At 39.6% G+C, this 18,744-nt stretch overlaps 1 protein-coding gene across 8 annotated transcripts in view; it reads left to right on the forward strand.

The window, feature by feature from the left end:
• Positions 1-18,744, forward strand: part of NAALADL2 (N-acetylated alpha-linked acidic dipeptidase like 2) — a 410,961-nt gene that overhangs the window by 78,211 nt on the left and 314,006 nt on the right. For 3 of the 8 annotated variants that reach the window (XM_021395573.1, XM_021395574.1, XM_021395568.1), the window contains exon 3: positions 18,527-18,613. The exons of the other annotated variants lie outside the window; for them this stretch is intronic. The gene's annotated coding sequence lies outside the window, so the exon portion shown is untranslated. The remainder of the gene's footprint in view (positions 1-18,526; positions 18,614-18,744) is intronic. 8 annotated transcript variants of the gene reach the window in all.

An 18,744-nucleotide genomic window follows, 5' to 3' on the forward strand; every position in this document is an offset into this window, starting at 1 on the left:
TTTGCCGCAAAGTGTTTTCCCTGAATGTAAATTTGAAAAAGCAAAGCAGAAAATGATCCGACTTGGGGAGATCACCACGTGGTGTCTGGCAGCTGCCAGTAAAACGAGATCTGCCATGTGTGGGCACTCATTCCTACACTTTGCCCTGTGAGTCGTGGCTGCAGCCAGGCTTTTCATTAGGCATCCTGACGTACGACTTCCTTGCTGCTCAACAACAAAAAAATCCATAATGCTTGATTTTTAATCAGGAACAGCGGTACAGACAGACGCATGCTGTTTGTATCACGTGCCACTGGAAATGTTGCTGTGGGATTTCCGGTGAATTAGATCTTCTTGGTAATAACTCTCTGAAAGCTTGAGCTATGAGTGAAGTTCTTTGTGAGTATTACATCGCCTACAGCAGGTTAAAAAGTAGGAAGTCTGGTAGCCTGCAAACAAGTACTTGCACCTTGTGAAAATTCTCTCTTATCCCACCTCTAATTTTGGCAGACACGGTAAGAATGGGGTTCCTGATTTGGAGCACAAATGGCATTTGGATGTGCTTGTTGCTGGTAGTGGTCAGATTTTCATTTATTATTTTGAGGAACTAAGGAAATTAGCTGTGAGCATTTGTAGCGAGTGTTGTTCTCTCTCCACAGTTTTTTGTATGTTCACTGGTAGAGTCTTGTAGGACATTGTGAATAGAAAGGCACTTATGAAATGATCGGGTTGACTGTATTTAATTTGACATCAAGCAAGTGTCCTTGCCCTAGTGTTCAGCTTTGAACACCTCCATAAAGCACTTCCTTTTTTATAATGGGTTTTTGTGGATTCAAAACTTCTTTGTGCATTTTTAAAATGCAAATCCAGCTGGGCTTCCAGCCACTGAGAACTGTCAGCTGCTTTGCTTTGCTGCTGCTTGGGCCTGCTGAACCGGCATGCAAAATGTTGGTTTTGTAACTTCGTTTGGGGATAAATATCTGTGGACCTTAACAGTTCCATGAATATTTCTATTTAAATATAAACACTTCTTGTGTATATTTATTACAAAAGCATGTGCGTGACTTCAGCTGTCTAGTTTCCCTATGAACGTGTTTCATAACACAATTTCTTGTGTGACTGTCAGTGTTGAACGATACGTGAAAAAGATTTCTGGAATATCCTGTTAATGTTAGTAGAATGTTTTGTAATGAAGTCAGCAGGAAGACAAAATTCAGGAATTGATTTGGCCACAACTAAATTAGGAAGAAAAAGTAAAATTCTGACTACAAAATCTAATCTGATTCTTGCTGAAAACACATGCGCGCTGGAAGGATATGGCAATCTTCAGGAAGCATAAAATGCAGTTAACCAGCAACAGCATTTAGTCACTTGCTAATTCTGTATGTGATTTCTAATTACTCCTGTAGTTTGTCATTGTTCAACACAATCAAATCTAATTGGCCAGAAAATTTTTCCTGGATCATCATAGTCTATGGCTATGTTTTTACTGTTATTGTTCCAGCTTCTTTTTCATCACTGCAACCTTTACTGCTTCATTAAGTCTTAAATTAGACTTTGATTATCAGTCTATTTTATTAGAATTATCAAAAGAAAGAAATATACGCTGCAAAGTCAAAGGGGAGGCACTGGTGTCGTATTTGATTTCATGCTTAGCAATACCTTGAGAGTTATCACGTGCGGGGATCTTTTATTTGTAATTAAATACTCCTCACTTCAAAATCATGGCTAATAAATGTCAAGTGCGAGAAGAGGCACTGGTGTTCAGTGAATGTCCTTGGATGTGTTTTGGGGTGAAAATATGTGGGCATGAAGACTGTTACTTCTTGAAATGTTGTAGGGCTGCTTTCGTTATGAAATCTGGAAGTTAACCACTTCAGATAAAGCTCAGGAATCATTGAAACATTTGGGGAGCTCTTCTTACCCTACAGGAAGCTCTTGACATTTATGGTAATTATGAGTGAAGGTATCTATTAACTACTTAAGTTTTTTCAAATAAACACCAAACTGTCATGCAAATGTAAGAGTTATATATCTCTTAATTTGAGCTGGTCAAAATTGCTCAGTGAAACTGTTTTCTGGGTTTGGAGGTGATTGGGTTTTGTTTGAATGAGGCCCAGAATGTGTCAGGAATTATTGATGTAAATGCCGTAGGAAACACCTGGCATGAGAGAAACTCTTCAGAAATATTCCTGTGACAGGCAGCAGATCAGCTCGGTTGTTGCAGAGCTGGAGTTTAATGTTTCTCTTCTCTCTGCCTGCCTCTCAAGTATGCAACTTTAATTCTGTTTTGGGATAGGTGCTCTATTCCCACGTGGGGTTTTTGTTCTTTTTAAATGAAGATTTTCAAGAGCCCTCTCTTTCATTCACTTTTCAAAACGCTCTATGTCTTTGTGGAAGAGAGCTTCCTTTCTCCAGCTGGTCCTGGCCCCAGCATCCTGGCTGCTTATCCTAATCCTGGCCTATCGGCTTTAATTCAGGCTTTAGGATTTAACTCAATTGTGTTGAGGGATACACTTAGAAATGTTATTTTTCTATCTGGCAGTATTATCCAAGTACAGTTCACTGTAAGTACAAATGTAAAGGCTGCAGGAGTTAGTTTAACCTGAAGAGAAAACTGTAATTGTTGTCTGACTGTCTTAACTGTCAGTCTGTTAGACGAAACTGGGGAGCGCACGTGTTTCCTGTCCTGTTCTTGTTTGTTACTGTAATTTTTGGATGCTCCTGTGTTAAACTAATGGTCATTGGTTTCCTTAATTGGCTTTCCTCGCCTTCTTTTTTTCTTGAAGGAAAAAGTTTGTGTTTTGATGGATTTAACGTCTGAATCTGATTAAACTAATGGGAAGCGGATGCTTTAGCTGTTGTTCCATATAGTAATATTGCCATACATGAAGAACTGCTATGGATATATTGTGATCGAACAGTATTTTCTTTTCAGTGATGAAAGGCACCCCTACAACATACTGAACTCTTTTCCTCATGTGCAGCTTTTTTTAACATTGGGCAATGATTGCAGAAACCATGGAATAACAGCAGAGGATGGCAGAGGAAGTTGTATCGATTCATCATAATTAACGGTTTGGGCTTTTTAATACATTTGTTCAAAGGATATTATGGAAATGTGTTTTCAGTACAGTTCATAAAAGATTTTGCAACGTATGACTTCCAAATTGTATAAATACCAGTGGCAGCCTTCCTCCTTTTGCAAGCACGAGACTTCTCTTTGCATTTCCCATGCATTAGTTTTTTCCTCATGTGCCCTGGGAAAAAGCCTGCGCTCCACTGTTACTCTGAGGTAAACTGGATTTCAGTGTAGTCTGTTTCACATTAAATGAAATTGCTTATTAGTTTTGCCGTTCTGGAAAGCTGAGGGCACCCTTGGGTTTTTACTGAGCTGGTGTGGGATATGTTAGGCCATACATCCACAGAAGACTGATGCTAATTGAACTTTTCACTTTGATAAAGTCCTTGGTTTAAATGATGATTCACAGGTCAGCTGCATCTTTTAATTAAAGAAATAAAAGCTCATGTTAAAAATCCTATGCTGGAATTATCTAAGTGATGAGCAGTTTATATATGCAAGTATGCTCTCTTGTGGTAAGCCATTTTATTGAATCCTCCACTGGTTCTAGATTTTGACATATTTTATTTTAAAACTGTCATTTTTCATTACATCCATCGCTCTTTCATCGTGCCACCTATTTCTGCAGTGTTTGGTATGATGCAGTGACAGAGCTGTGGATGGGATACCTGTATCTGTTTCAAACTTGTATCGCGTTCAGTGAGAGATACTCAGCACTTCAGCAGCACTTGGCTTTTCGGGCAGCAGCTTGCTGTGGAATCAGATGCTGCCTAACTAACAATGATTTTGATCGATAATAGTAATAATATTATATACTGATATCAATAATTAAAAGAAAAAAAAACTGCAGCAGATGTTGCTGTGATGCAGGTGCCTGAGCAATGCTCCAGAGATGCCTTCCTCTGCAGTCACCAAACATTTGCTTGCTGTCATCTACATCCAAGCTCTGTGCTCCAGACTTGAGCCTGCATTCCTTTATGCAACGTTACAATAGCACTATCACAAGTATACAAATAAATTCAAGAAGCATTGAATTGAATACATGTCAATTGCTGCCTGTTGAAAATGTCAGCGAAACTTGTTTTAATTTTCTTGGTTAGCCTAACATCCAGGAAGTATAATTTAATGAAAATCTTAGATACCTATAATCCTCTAAATGTTTCTCATATTGCAGTTGGGATTTTTCCTCATCTTCTTTACTTACTCAGTAATTTACATATAAATTTCCTTACTGTTTTGCCTGGAGGTGAAGATAGCCAAATGTCAGTAAAAACATGAGGTTATGTTCAAGGAAGTGAATCTCAATCATGCGAGTCCTTTTGTATATGGTTGCCTTGAAGGGAAATAAGACCTTATAGAATCTCAGAATGTTCCTTGAAGTCCTGGAAGTTCTGGAGTGAGCTTAAAACCAGCATGCTTTCGGTAAGCAAAAGTGCTGTAGACTTGTGAGGAGTTGTTGGCCGTCTGGCAATGTGAAGTTCACATTTCCTTGGCTGCGAAGGTGATTTGGTGAGTGCTGCTATCCATGAACATTTAATGTCAAAACAGTCGATTATTCAGCAGTGTGGGCTACAGTAGAATGATCTTATTTAGCATAGATGTTGAGTAATGTGTAGGGGAGTAAGAAAGAGATAGGAGCCTGTTGAAGTGATACCTTCCGTTTGCTGGAGCTTAATTTAGTTGGGGAGATGAATACCATTTTAAACTTCTTGATGCGTGCATATTTCTTTTGTTATCTTTTAATTGCAGTTCTGTTTTCGCTAATGAGGACTGAAAAGAGCAACTGTATCCTCTAGTTTTCTTCAAATTTTACCAACTTGAAAGAAACAGTGAGTTTAAAAGGTTGAGCACGACATGTTGACTCAGCTCCACATGAGAGCTTAATAGGACCTTGAGCAGAAACCTGTGCTAGAAGCTTAATATAAATATTTTATGGAAAAATTGAGTAATATTTTAAGGGTCAGAAGTTGGTTAAACAGCATCAGCAGTTTCAAACTGTAGAAGGCACGAAAAATGTTGCACTGTTTACAGTGATAACTTCAAAATGAAGTTTCACATGTGACCCTAAAATTTTCAGAGATGGTGTATTACACTACTTTTATGCACAAGCATATGCAAGTATTGTTTAACTGCCTTTTATTACACGTACCCTTCTTGTTTTACCTGCAGCATGTCTGTTTTCTGTTGAAGGCTTTATCCACAGGACTGGTTGCTGTGCTTGGCAGTCATTGACTCATTCTAACAGTGCATTTCAACTTCTTCCAAGCTGTCTTTTTTCTTTCTCCTCCCTCTATGTGTTCTTCCTCCTCCAATGAAAACAAAGAAATGTTTTCATTTTGAAATTTCAAATATTGATACAGCTTTCTGTGGAGTGTGCACGTTTAACACGTATGATGGAATATTTCTTTTTTCTTCTGCTTTTCTTGATTCAATATGCTCTCTTCAAGCTTTCATTCAGCTGTTTTTCCTGTTGGATCAGTTTTTCTCACTTCTTTCTCACCAGAATGTGTTGACAAGATAAATACAGAACAAGGCAACAGCAGCTTCCATTTATCCCCAGAGTGATGACAATTCAGGGCACGGAATGATGTGTAGGTTAAATAATAAACATATCTGATTGGGTTTCAAATTCCTAGTTGTTCGGTGCTTGACTTTGCAATATTAATGTATTTTGTTATTGTTCAATTTTCTAGGCAGGCTGAATAATTGCATTCAATTATGTGACAGAATTATAGTGCCCACAGAGTTGACCAGCATTGAGAATGCCTGGAAGCTACAGATCTGTTATCATTGAAAGAGCAAGGCCATTAGTAGTTTGTCTTGTCAACATGAGATAAGGATGACGGATGCGCAGCTTGTTACCACTGTTCACAAATACTTCCAGATGAGCCAAAGAAGTTTATTGCTTGGAGTATGTTAGGCTTTGCAGTTACGTTTTGGAGATTATTGACCATGAATAAGTGCTCTCCCTGTGTTTCCGCTTCTCCACGTTTTCTCTTCTGCCTCAGCCCTTCTGGTCCCAGTCTGCTATAATTGTGCTGTGAGCTCCATTTCCAAAGCTTTGTTTTTGTACACGTGGAACTGTGCTGTGTTTTTGTTTTCCCATGTTGCTTAGCTTTAAAAGTAGGCTCGCCAATGTGAAATTTCGTGTTTGTTAGTGGTGAATTAATGAAATCACCTTTCAGAAACCTGAGAAAACATTTGCTCTTGGGTTGGGAAGTTCAGAATTTTAACTCGCAGAACAAGAACCAGATGGTTACCATTGTGTGGAGACAGGTGACATGCAGTGCTAAGCTGGGCAACGTGTAGTCGGTACTATCTGATATGATTTCTAGCCACGTAAACTATGTGAAAACAGCTGCTATTTTTCACCACTCTTTTCTGTTCTGTCTTGTTGCTAGGTCTTCTTTTCATGTCCTATGGTCAGAACCTGTGTTGCTTTGTCATTGTTATTATTTTCCTCGTGTGATTCTGAGCTTCAGTGTTCATAATGCACATTTTTTTTTGTCTGGAAGAACTGTGCTCAAAGAGGAGGGAGAGAGGGAGAATTCCTATCAAAAACTCCTTTCTGTACTAAGTAAAAGTACAAATTAATAGTAGGGATCATTTATTATTTGGATGCAAGAGAATCATATGGGACTTGTATTGATACAGTGCCTTAAGATCTGAAGACTAGTTTTTAAATGAGTGATGTTTCATTTTTTTCTATACATAGTTCTTTTTATCCTTCCAAAGATGGAAAGAATCAGGTAACCTCCTTTTCCTCAAGAGTAAAATTACTTCTTTGTTGGGCCTAAACAGCCAGTCACCAAAGCTGAGTGGGCGATTTTCAAGTAACTGATTGGTTCATGCAGAATACTCTGTTCCTTAGAAGCATCCTGATTTTTTTCCATGTCTACTGGCAAGGTTTTCTGTTTGTGATTCTTGAAATAAATTTTCACAGGTATCAGTTTTCCTAGCCATGCTTCCCAGTGTGGCAGCAATTCTTTCCTGAGCTTGATGCTAAACATGGTTGTTGGCAAGTTGATAACTGACTACTGAGGACAGCATGGTGCTCTTCACCTCCTCTCCCAAAGTGGTGTGAGGCTCACAGGGTGGTGCTGGTGCATGTATTTAAATGGCATGCTTCTTCTCAGAAATTAGCTTAATTTTCATATGTTTGAGAAAAAAATTCCTCTCTTCCATCAATAATATTCTAACAGTATTCCTCTTGTGAAGGAAATTATTGAGCATCTGGAGTTCCTAATCTTTCATTTATCTTTGAAGAATGAACTGTTTCTGTACTCTGATCTCCAAAATCAATCCCTCCTTGAAAAACAAGCAGAAATAACTGGTTAGTCTTTGTATTTAATGTAACGTTTAGAGTCTCCAGCTGGGGTCTGGCACCTCTTGCGTTTGGTTACCTCCTGTTCCCAGCCCCGTCTCCCACGCCAGACTCCCAAAGAGCTTGTAAAGGAGTGAAGGAGTGATAACAGCAGTGTGGCTGGACAGCATGAGCTGCTCTAGAGATGGCTGTGCTGGCACAGCGAGCAGCAGCTGCCTACCTGCTGTCAGGGCTTTATCAGACACTGGAGCAGAAATTGAGTCTTAACAGAGCAATTTTCCATGCACTCATGTCTGGCTCCTTTCCTACCATTAGCTAGCGATGGACTGAGGAACAGGCAGGCACTGGCTGAATTTTGCAGTGTACCCCCTGAGGATAGGATAGGATCCCCTATTAGAAAAAAGCATGGCATGGACTTCAGGCACCATATAATCCATCAGGAAGGGAGGGAGAAACTGCAGTAAGAGGAGAGATGCCACGCGTGTCCTGCCTGAGGGGAGCTCCTGCTGTGATACACCCAGAGACCCTGGCCATGGGAAAGAAGCTTCTGATTCTTTCACTGTGACTTGCTCAGTTCTGCAGAAACTTAAACCACAAGTGCAGGGCATGCTTGTGGCCCCAGGGAACTTGGTATCGATCTGTTTTTAATAATGCATAATAGCCAATCAAAGCTTTCCTGATCTCCTCATAGATGTTATCACTGAGGGCCTTACATTGCCATGCTGCTGCTTGGTGGCTCTGTCCAACCTGCATCCATCCCACCAGCACCTCACTGTGCTGGGGCTGTGCTCCTGCCTGCCCAGTACAGAGCAGCAGAGCTTTGGGCTCTCTGCTTGGTACAGTTTTATCATCATTCTAACAGGGCAGGATACAGCTACGCTTGGATGGAGATTTTATTTCTAAACAAGTTTTGAACACATTTAAGATTATTTTCTTATTCTCCCAGCAAGAGCAAGAAGGTTGGTTTCACATCATTGTTCAAGATGCTTGTTCTGCCATCGTTATATTTTTCTCATTTAAAAGTCTCTATTGTGGAATGGTTTCTAATAAGATATTTGTTATGGATGCTGCACTAAGCCAGGACTTTGCAATTCTGAAGTCACCTCTTTTCCACCTATTGGAACATGGATTTTTTTTTTTTTAGTGGTGTGCACTTAAATCAATATGGTACTTGAGACGTAGTTAAGTCTGGCAGCATCCAACTGCAAGCATGCATTGCAACAATGCAATGGGTTTAATTAAAAACCAAGCTAATGAGATTTCAGAGTTAGCTACTGTTTGAAACAGTGTGCAATTTTTGTCTCCCGGACTGCAGGAATTTGCCATTGCTGCTGTAAAACAGGTATTTTATCCTTTGGATTTGGAAGTATTTGATAGCAGAGGCCAATAGTAATTGATGTAACAGATGTGTATTGAACAGTATTATTTGTAAATATTCATTTACATGCAACAATGTATTTGATTTTTACATTTGAGAACGTGCAAAGTTAATTTTTGCCCAAGGAAAGAAATGGTGGGAACAGTAAAACCTTTTCTTATAGCACTACTAATACAAGTTGGACAGAATTATTTCCTGTCTATTGCTTTCATTTATTATTTTTTTTTAATAATAGTAAAAGGATGGTTAGTCATGATCTTGTTATTTTTCCTATTAAGAGAAAAAGCCATTTAAGTTTTCTGAGGAAGCAGGAGAGCATTGCAGGCTTTGTTGGATATTTTGAGTAAAAAGTTTAACGTTTTATTTATACGTACTATAGTAAATATACTGACCAATAATAAGTCGGTGGAATTCAGCGTGGCTGAAATGTTCAGAAGGAATCGGCTCCTGTTTTCCTTCCGTCTTGGGCAGATGGTGGGCTGCTGGCACTGCAGGTCACCAGGTGAGCAGCCCTGCAACTGCATTGCCCCAAAGGAACTTCTGGTTTGAAACTGGGGTGTGCCAATGGACCCAAGCTGAGGCACCTCGGGTTGCTGCCTGGGAGGGCAGGTCTGAGACACAGTCCCACGTGCATGGCATGGAATAAGCCCACGGGCAGAATCAGGTGGGAAGTGCTCTTCTCTCCTGCTAAATGTGGGATATGGGCTGATGAGCTCATGAGCTGAGTAGTGAGGAAGAGGAGGGTGACGCCTTTCCCCCTACCCCGGGTTGTGATGGAAGTAGGGAGAAAGAAGAAAAGTAAGGCTCGAGAGCGCAATTTAGGGCTGGGCAGAAATACCTGACATTAATTCAGGATAAGCTAGTTTGTTGTAGTCTGGTTTCATTTGCTACAGTAACTGAGAGCTGTGGCTCATGTAACGTGCCTGAATGAGATCACTGATTACTGCTTAGTGCCTCTCTGCTCCAGAAAACGTTTTGCTGTAGGAAAACGTATACCCATACTTTTCTTCAGCACTAAAGCTGAATTGCTTTTGCCTGAGCATACACTCCCTGTTTGGTTCCCTAAATGCTGAAAGAAGGATTAAGCTCATTGAGTGCCCCAAATCATCTATGCCTCTAGAGCCCTACATGACCCCAGGTGTGCTGGTGGTCAGAACCGGAGGGTCAAGAGTGAAAACTCATGATGAGCATGGGCGAAATGGCAGCTCAGCCTTTGCAAATGAACCCAGAATTGCTTCAATTAAAACAACTGGCTGGCAGTTTCCTGGGGCAAGATGAAGAGTGACTGTCTGCGTTTTAGACTCTTCTCACTTACAAACAACTTTGAGACCAAGTATGGGGACGTTCTTTTGGAAGGAAGTTATTTTTTCTTTTTGCCAATTTATGAACTCTGCTGATATAAGGAATTTAATAAAAATGCTGACAGACCATTATCTATAGTTGTGCTATAATAAAACCTGTTTTGGCGAGGTTTATAACTTAGCAGTTGCAAAATGCAACAAATTATTAGATGAAAATAGTTGTAAAGTCTGGAAATTGACTTTTCGCTATTTTTATGATTTTATCTATTTATAGAGAGAGTCATACCTTCTTTTCACAACTGGAATGAATCTTGATAAGATTGCAAGTAACTACAGATAGTCTGTATGAATAAAAATCTGACTTCATTTGCTAATGGAAAAAATAATATAAGTGTAGAAATACAGAAATAAAAACCGGTTTGAGGTCAAAGCTTTTGTTTGTATTGTTGAGAAATCTGCCTTTCCTCTTCTTTGCTTTATTTCTTGTGTCTGAAGATGCTCAATATATGAACCTTTCTTCTTTTTCATGGACAGAGGCTTGAAGATAAAATACGGCCCATGTGCCCACTAAACTTGATAAACTGACAGCACTTGGTGTTATTTCTGAGGACATAAAGTGCATATTCCAAAACTTAAAATCAGCAGAAGCTCTGCAAAGTTCAGTGCATTTTGGATCAGGCTGGAAGGGAAACGTGTTGCTGGGTAAATCATTACAGGTTATTCTGTTCTCCTTCTGAATATGACCTTGCCTTGGTCATTGCGTGCTGCCCACCCCACCCCTGCTGCTGCACTTGCTGCTTTGAAATGCTGAAGTGGGCCTTATTCTCGGTTTGGGGGGGCTCTAAACCAGCAAATATTTCTTTTATCCCAGTATCAAAGGCGAGACTGTGGCTTTAACATTGCCAAGAAGCTCTTGGAGACAGTGGCTGACCTTTTGAAATTGATATAAAAGAGCCCCCAGGGAATCCCATTAGGAGCAGGAAAGGTAGATAACAGCTTTTCCCACCCCCCTGAAAGCTGTGGCATTCTGCTGCTTGATATTAGAACCTTTTTGTTATTAAATCAGTGTTTGGCCTTCTTTTTCAATTCAAGGCAGCTGCCTTTTTTTTAATTTAAGTTCAGTTTACACAAATTATTCTCTGAATATTTAAAAGAAAACTGTCAGTGCCTTAATTTCACAGACAAAGCACTGTGGCAGTGTGGGGTCACTGCTTCTCACCATGGAGTCTCTTATTCTGGCTCTTCCTTCTTGCAGCTCTTTGAGGGCCAGAGATGCAGAGCATTCTAGTGGGTATGTGTGAGCACTGGAGATGTGCATTGGCTCCCAGCTGCAGCTGGCACCCATGGGCACAGTGATGTTCACCAAACTGCACGTGCTGTTGAGGTTTGAATTGCATGGCTTGATGCGTGTTTATTTTGCTCACGCTCTTAATATGCTGCTCTGCCTGTGATGGAAGTAATATTCTGACTACTGGTTTTCTGGAAGTTTTAGATGGAAAAAATGGGGTTGGGTGGGCTGGGAGTGTTTCAAGGGTGCTGTCAATTGTCTATAGAAATTCTAATCGTAGTTTCCTCAACTTTTGACTGTTTTATAATTGGCCAGGTTTTCTTGACCGTAAGATGGAAGGATCTTCAGGGAGGTGGTACTTTTCCCTTCTTAAGCCATTAACTGTTGATCATGGAACCTAACTTTGAAATGATTGAATAGACAGGTTGAGGTCATCAGCTGCTGGTACGAGCTGGGCATCTGCAGGAGCAGGGCTGATGGTATGTTGTTTGTGTGTGTGTGTGTGCTGAGGAAAGCATGAGCTTGGGAAGACCTCCATGCAAATTAAAAAGATGCAATAATTTCTCAGATGTGCCATGCTCTGAGAACATGACAGAGATCATGATGTTCTCCTGTTGTATTTGCTTGGGGTTTCCTGACTTACAGGTGTGGAAATCCTGATTCCAAGGCTGAAGTACCATTAGAAACAGTGAATCTAGCCCTAACTTTCAGCCTTCTAGTAAATGAAATAATGACAGTGTGAAGGACGAAGAACCCTTCCGTGTTTATTTGATCTGATTGCACGTTGGAGATGTCACTGTACATCTTTTATCAAGATTTAGAACAATGGGTTTTAAAATAGCGTAACAAGGATAACAATTTAATTACTTCAAACATGGAAACGATAACTGAACTTCCTTATGCTTGGGCTTGGCAAGTTCAGTTCATTGAAATGCACTAGTTCATAAGGTAATTTTTTTCATTTTTATTGAAGTCATCTTTACACTCATCTCTCTTTTCAAGTTGTATGTTCAGACTCTGGATTGAGAATGCCAGCTCCTCAGAGGTTGAACAGCTTTGTGGGAAAATTGTAGTTGTCTTTAAATTCTTCTTTTCAGGGATATCAAGGCATATTACTACCTACAGGGAAGTGTATAGAAATTGGAAAAAAAATATGGGGATGGAAGGTTTTTGTATAATCCTCCTCTTCGTTGAGAAAGTGGGAGAAATCCATGGTAGTTATCAAAATTTACTGCAGTCAAGCTTCTGTGTTTGGTTTCAAAATCAGAAAAGTAAATCAAAAGAGTCAATAAGGATGTTTCATAACTGTTGAAAATCCATGCACATAATAACATGTAGGCTGTTGTTCTAATCTACTTTCGGTTCTATATTAGGTCATAACAGTGGGAGAGTAATTCAGATATACAACAAAGCCGTCCCATTACTTCTTGGACATTACTGAATATTTTGAGCTTTTATACTTAGACAAAGACAATTTAATTGCAGTAAGCCCTTTGGCAAAATGGTATTGAAAAAAAAGAGAGGGGGAAGTGAGAAAATGTTGCTTTTGGAGTCTTAGAGTGTTGTTCTGTATTTATTACCTGCAAATGAATGTGCAGTTTGCTCTTTTAGTGACAACAGTTTGAGCAATCCACGTCATAACAGGTAGAGCAGAAGCCTCTCCCTGATTGTGCTGATTTGTGGAGTATCAGCTTGACAAGGGTTGGGATAGCTGCACCTTGGGTTCGTATCTGAGGCCATCGAAGGTGTTTTTTTCAACAGAGATAAGACTACGAGAAATCCTAGATGCTGTTGTACTCCCCCAAGGGTTTTCACATCACACAGCATCTGCCTGACCAAATGAGCGTGAGTGTTAAGGGCAGACTGACTGCAAAAGGGCAGATCAGAGAAGGAGGTAAGGAAGAAGTATCTAGTGATGAGGTATGTGAAAAACTGCTGCTGCTGGCTGGAGCCCTTCTGCTGCTCAGAATACAGATGTTGCAGGGAGCAGCTGAAGGTGATCCAAACTCTGCTGCAGGTGGGTTGCATCTGCCTACATAGCTCTTCCATTACCAGCTGCCTCTGAACTATGCTCTCACCTGGAGTACACTGTGTGTAATGCTTACCTGGCAGGGCAGCCCCCCTTGCTGAAATATTGAATAGCTTGAAATGCCAATGCAGAAAGCTTAACAAAATGAGAAAGGAGGAAAAATACCCGCTTGTTTTCCCTGGTGCTCTCAAGTATTCACTACTGAATCACTTGGACCACCAAATCTTGTGCTAGGACATGAATGATGGATGCTTCCTTTCAAGGTCAGAAAAAGGAAACTGTTATGTTGAAGAAGAGTGTGAACACCCATCTTGGTGAGGTGCTGGTAGCAAGGATTTACCAGAGGAGAACACTCAGAGCCTTTGCACTACACTGACATTAGTTTCGTGTACAAACTATGCTGTGTGTGATGTGAACGTGCTTGTTTGGGACTGACGGAGCCTCTGCAGGAGGCAGGGCTGTACTTCTGGTAGCAGGGCACCTTGCACTTCGGGGCTTGGAGCTCGAATGTGCTGACATTTTCTGGAGGTCCAGGGAGCTGTATTTTCGGAGTTAACCTCTCTGAAAGTTAAACTTTATCCTTATCCAAGAATAAAAGCCTGTAGCTGTGTTGCTTAACCTTAACCCTTACCTCACTGGTACCAGGCTTACTGCATGGCCCACCGATGTACTCTAGGCCTTATTGACTTCTCAGCAGATGGCCTTGTGCTACAGCAGCCTCTGTAGTGGCCTCTTCCATGTGTGGGAATGCCCTCTCTCTTCTGTAGTGATAAGATTCAAAGATCACTCTAGCATCTCCTTTTTGTCAGTCTGCCAAGAGAGATGCTTTTGCTTACTGCTGTTGTGCCCTCAAATAACTTGTCAGATGCTTTAAGGTTCTATACTAATACTACAGTATCAAATGATGTAAGTAAGAGTGAGATTAAGAGAATAAGAGTAGTTTCTCTAGATCACCTATAAGAACTAGCGTATCTCAGGTACCATTAAATCTAGGTAGGGGCATGCCATGCATGTCAGAGGAGCCATGTGCTACTTTTATTCCTGGTGTATTAATTTGTTACTAAGGTAGATCCCAACATCTCGTGTAGAACAATTGTAAGAGGAAAGATGTATTTTATTCAGTTTCCAGTAGATCATCTTACTGAGAAAGGACACTTCTGCTTTTGTTGCTGATTGCATCTCCTGGTACTCTGTATTACATGTTATGTTGTGCTCACTGCCTGAATTCTGAGTTACGTATCTTTAGGTATTGTACATGAAGCATCATACAAAAAAGCTGCTGTCCCCAGCTGTGTAGAAAACAACTGAAAAAAAAATTGCCAGTAACTATTCAGAAGTGAATGAAAACATCTAACCTACTGAAATTGATTTTTTTTTTTTTTTAAATTACGCCATCTCTTTGCCTTGGTCCAGCATAGTTAAATACTCCAAAGAAGTGTTTTGCTGTCTGCCTCCTGCATGCTTTCCCACTGCATGTGCCTCATATGCCTGTGTCAGTTGATTAGATTTCTGTAGCCTTTCAGAAACCTGTAATCTTTAGGCTCTACCATGATTTAAGCTGTACTGGGATATGTTATGTCTATGGGTCTAAACGTTTTAGATTGAAAATAAGTATAGCCCTTATCAAGAATAATTTACCGTTCTGTTAAGAAGGAAGAATAGGAAGTAAGGTATTATCACAGAAAATTTCACTGCTGTTTCTTTTGCATAAGCTTAAATTCCGAGAGGTTGTTAATTAGTGTGCAGATTCTTTTTAATTGGCTGTAATAAAAAGCTAATTGGTGTTTTGCTTAAAGAGTGAATTAAAGTGTTGCTATAGAAACTTTACGTGTGCATAGTGCTGTTCTACATAAGAGTGAGTATAATAGGCTAATGACCTTTCTGAGCCAGCTTTATATATAGTCAAGGAAAAAGCGTTAAATTCAGGCTTGCTGATGTGATTGTTAAGGAATTTGTAATTTCACCCATTTCATTGCCCAGAAGTGTTGGTGGCATGTGGTTGAATGTTCCTCTTGACTTGTGTCAAGCCGTATAATAAATGATGGTCTCAGAAGATCTGAACTCTTGTAAAACTGGAGAGCACCAGTTTTAAACACGTAAACTGATGTGTAATCTGTCAAGCATAGAATGTACTGCTTGGAAAAATTCATTTTCATAATCAGAGAAAGTGTGATGATGGATCATAAGTGACAACATCTAATCCGTTAGCTGTTGTATTCCTCCCTCCTCTTTCTCACCTCTACCCACTGATGGCTGAGTCCACGTGAAACACGAGTTATGCTTTTAAGTCAAAGGAGCTTTCTGTTCTCATTTGCTGCATTCTCTTCCAGCAAAATTACTGATCTCCTTGAACGTAAACTTTGTCAGCTGAGAAGCTCATAATGTCTTCAGAGTTGTGAATAGGAATCTTTTCCTTGGGCTGGTGCTTGCCTACCTGAATTACTTAAGAGTCCTTGTCTGTACTTCTGCCTAACTGCTTGAAGGTTAGATTCAGATGGCATGGCCAAAAATAAACTGAAGTGGTTATGGACATATTAATTCCCGCACAAAATGAGGGCCAATAATAAAATATGTCCTATGATGATGATGGGAAAAACTTAAACTTGACCTTTTAAGTTCCCCGATCCTAAATCTCATAGTTACTTTATAAATGCACAAAATATATTGTCCCTTTTTTAACTGCATATCTAGGAGATGGAGAGAGGGTGAGATCCTCTGGTAATTATTCATAGTGACAGACAAGTTAATGTTCTGCATGTTTTAAATAATGCCGTGAATGTCTAAATGTGAAAGACTGGACAAAATTACAACCTGTTGACCTTTTGTGGGATGAGTTCTTATTTCCCTGGGTTTTAGTGGTAAAAGCAAACAAAACCACTCTATATCTGCTGAAATTGCCATAGTGCTTATTCTTCAAAATAGTAAAACACAGAAGTTTTTGAGATTGATGGGTTTGATTTTGTTGTTTATTTTTAAATTATTGTTTTCTTTTCCTAATAGATGCTTAGAACTGAAAGACTTCACTAAGTGGGCAGATTTAGAAGAGCCTTGTAGAAATGCCAAGAACAGAACCATCAGCTTCTTTCTATATCTGTGGATCAGGACTGAATAGTATCATAACTTAGTGGCTATTTTCCCCTTGATACCTATACGTAAGCCCTACTAGTGTTAATGCTTTCTTGAAATGCTTCCTTCATATATTCAGTACCTACTACTGATGTCTAAACTCTAAAGTCTTATGAGTTGGATGGAGTGTCACTATCTCCAGAACTGAATAGAAAGTTGGATTTTATCTCATAGTTCATCTTCTGAGCAGTAAAACAGTAAGATGGATCAAATATTTTAATATGAAGCTTTTATCTGAGATCTGTGAGCAGATAAGTCCATAGGTGGTCCAGGGAAAGAACAGTGAAGGGTTGTTGGTTTTTTTCTTCCCTTTTATCTTGCCCTGTAACGCCTACTTAAATGGGCATTTATAGCGTAAGTATGTTGTTTTGAGGAAGAGTAGTGCAATATTGTACTTAAGACTGTCAAGGAAATGTTCTTTTTTTGGAAATCATGAATTCAAACTTCATTCTTCTTTTTTTCCTGCTCTACTGCAGTTCATTGCCAATTACGCTGTCACTGTTAGAGGAGACAAGGTCTTTCAAGGGAATAGCATGGAGCTGCTGCAGAACTAGCATATTTTCCTCTTAATTTTTTTCTTAACTTTATGAGGCTCTGAGCATCCTGCTCTAAAGTTGATGTTGTTGCTACTTCAAGTGAGGTGTCATCACCGGTGAATTCTCAGCCCCTCCTGACACATTATTTGACCTTTCTTAGACAAAATTAAAATCTATCATCGTAAAGGAGCTATATCCCTGTTCTTTTTTTCCAATTTTATTGACTGTAAGTATGCAGGATTAACTGAAAGGCAAATATAACAACAACTGAAGTCTGAGTAGATTTAGTGTTATCAGTTACGTAAGGTTTTTTGTTTAAAGATAAATTATATCAGATATTAGATTCAATTATGTAAACTTTATAACTTCTGTTCTCCTCATTAGCTAAAAGAGAATTTGGTCAGACTTCTGAAAATATACATAGGAAGATATGGAAAAGCCTGTTCATCCTCCAACTTCTCTTTCCTACCTTCTTGTCTGCTCTGAGAGATTTGTTTCGACATAGGTGCCGTGGCATTAGATTGCCTGAGTAATACTTGTATGGAAGCGTGGAGTTTGGTCGAGGTAAACTGTGCTCCTGAGAGTTCAGTGTATTTATCTGGATTAATGCTGGCTGCAGTCCTGCAAAGCAAAGGGGGGTGCTGGAGGAGCGTTGTGAGTTCTGCATCGGGAATGTCAACAGGAGGTCTTGGAAAAGAGCTGCAGCGCGTGGGAGGAGTTGTTGTTGTTGTTGTTGTTTCTTTGTGTGTTTGTGTGTGTTTTTTTCCCCATGATTACTTCTTCATTGCCACAATATGATTGTGTTTGCGGGAAATTACACCAGTACAACTTGGTTACTATTGATCCTTTCTTTGGTTTTTATTTTCTGTACTGTGGCAACAGAGAGTTATTAATGGAGTTATCTGTAGAATCTTTGTAATAAGCTTTGATTAGTACTGAATTACTGTGATATACACAAAGACTGTTTAAATATGTACTGAATAAATATATCCTGTTCTGCTCAGAGAAGGAATACATTGACACCTTTTGCATTTCATTGAAAGGAGGAGAGGAATTTATATGGATAAGAGATTGCTAGTGGGGAGTAGTTGAAAAATGGAAATAACCAGGATATTAGGCTTCTTTGTAGAAAGAACGCTCCACATAACTGATGGATAAGCAAGGCACAGGATAGTCAGCTCTCCAGTGTTCTATAATAGCACAGATCCAACCGCAAGTTCCCTGCGTGTGAACCTGTTACTTCTTGATTCAGAGCGTGCTGGATTAGAGACCATTGGCTTATGTTGTTTTAGGCAGTAGGGGCTCACCTTGTTTCTTTAAATGAATGAAATACTTCCTAAGTAGCAGCATGTTTGAAAATAAATTATACTTAGCTTCTGCCTGGCCAGGAAAACATATCTTCTATTTATATTTAGAAGTTACATTGTTGTAAATAGTAGGACTTCTGTTTCAGTATTATGAAATGTGATGTGTTCTTTTGCAGAGAATTAACATGGAGTCTTTGAGGCCAGATCAAAAATATGCCTTCGTGAAAATGTTTCTACTCAACTAATCCTGTCTTGGCTTTAAGGTGAATGAAAAGCATGCATCAAACACCTATTCTAAAACATTATGTCCCACCATAATTGTTCTGTTTGAAAGAAATCTGAGGATTCTACATGCTCAAAAGAATTTTAAGGAGTTAAGTTGCAAAACTTAGTG

Source organism: Numida meleagris, chromosome 4, assembly GCF_002078875.1.
Source record: "Numida meleagris isolate 19003 breed g44 Domestic line chromosome 4, NumMel1.0, whole genome shotgun sequence".
Lineage (NCBI taxonomy): Eukaryota > Metazoa > Chordata > Aves > Galliformes > Numididae > Numida > Numida meleagris.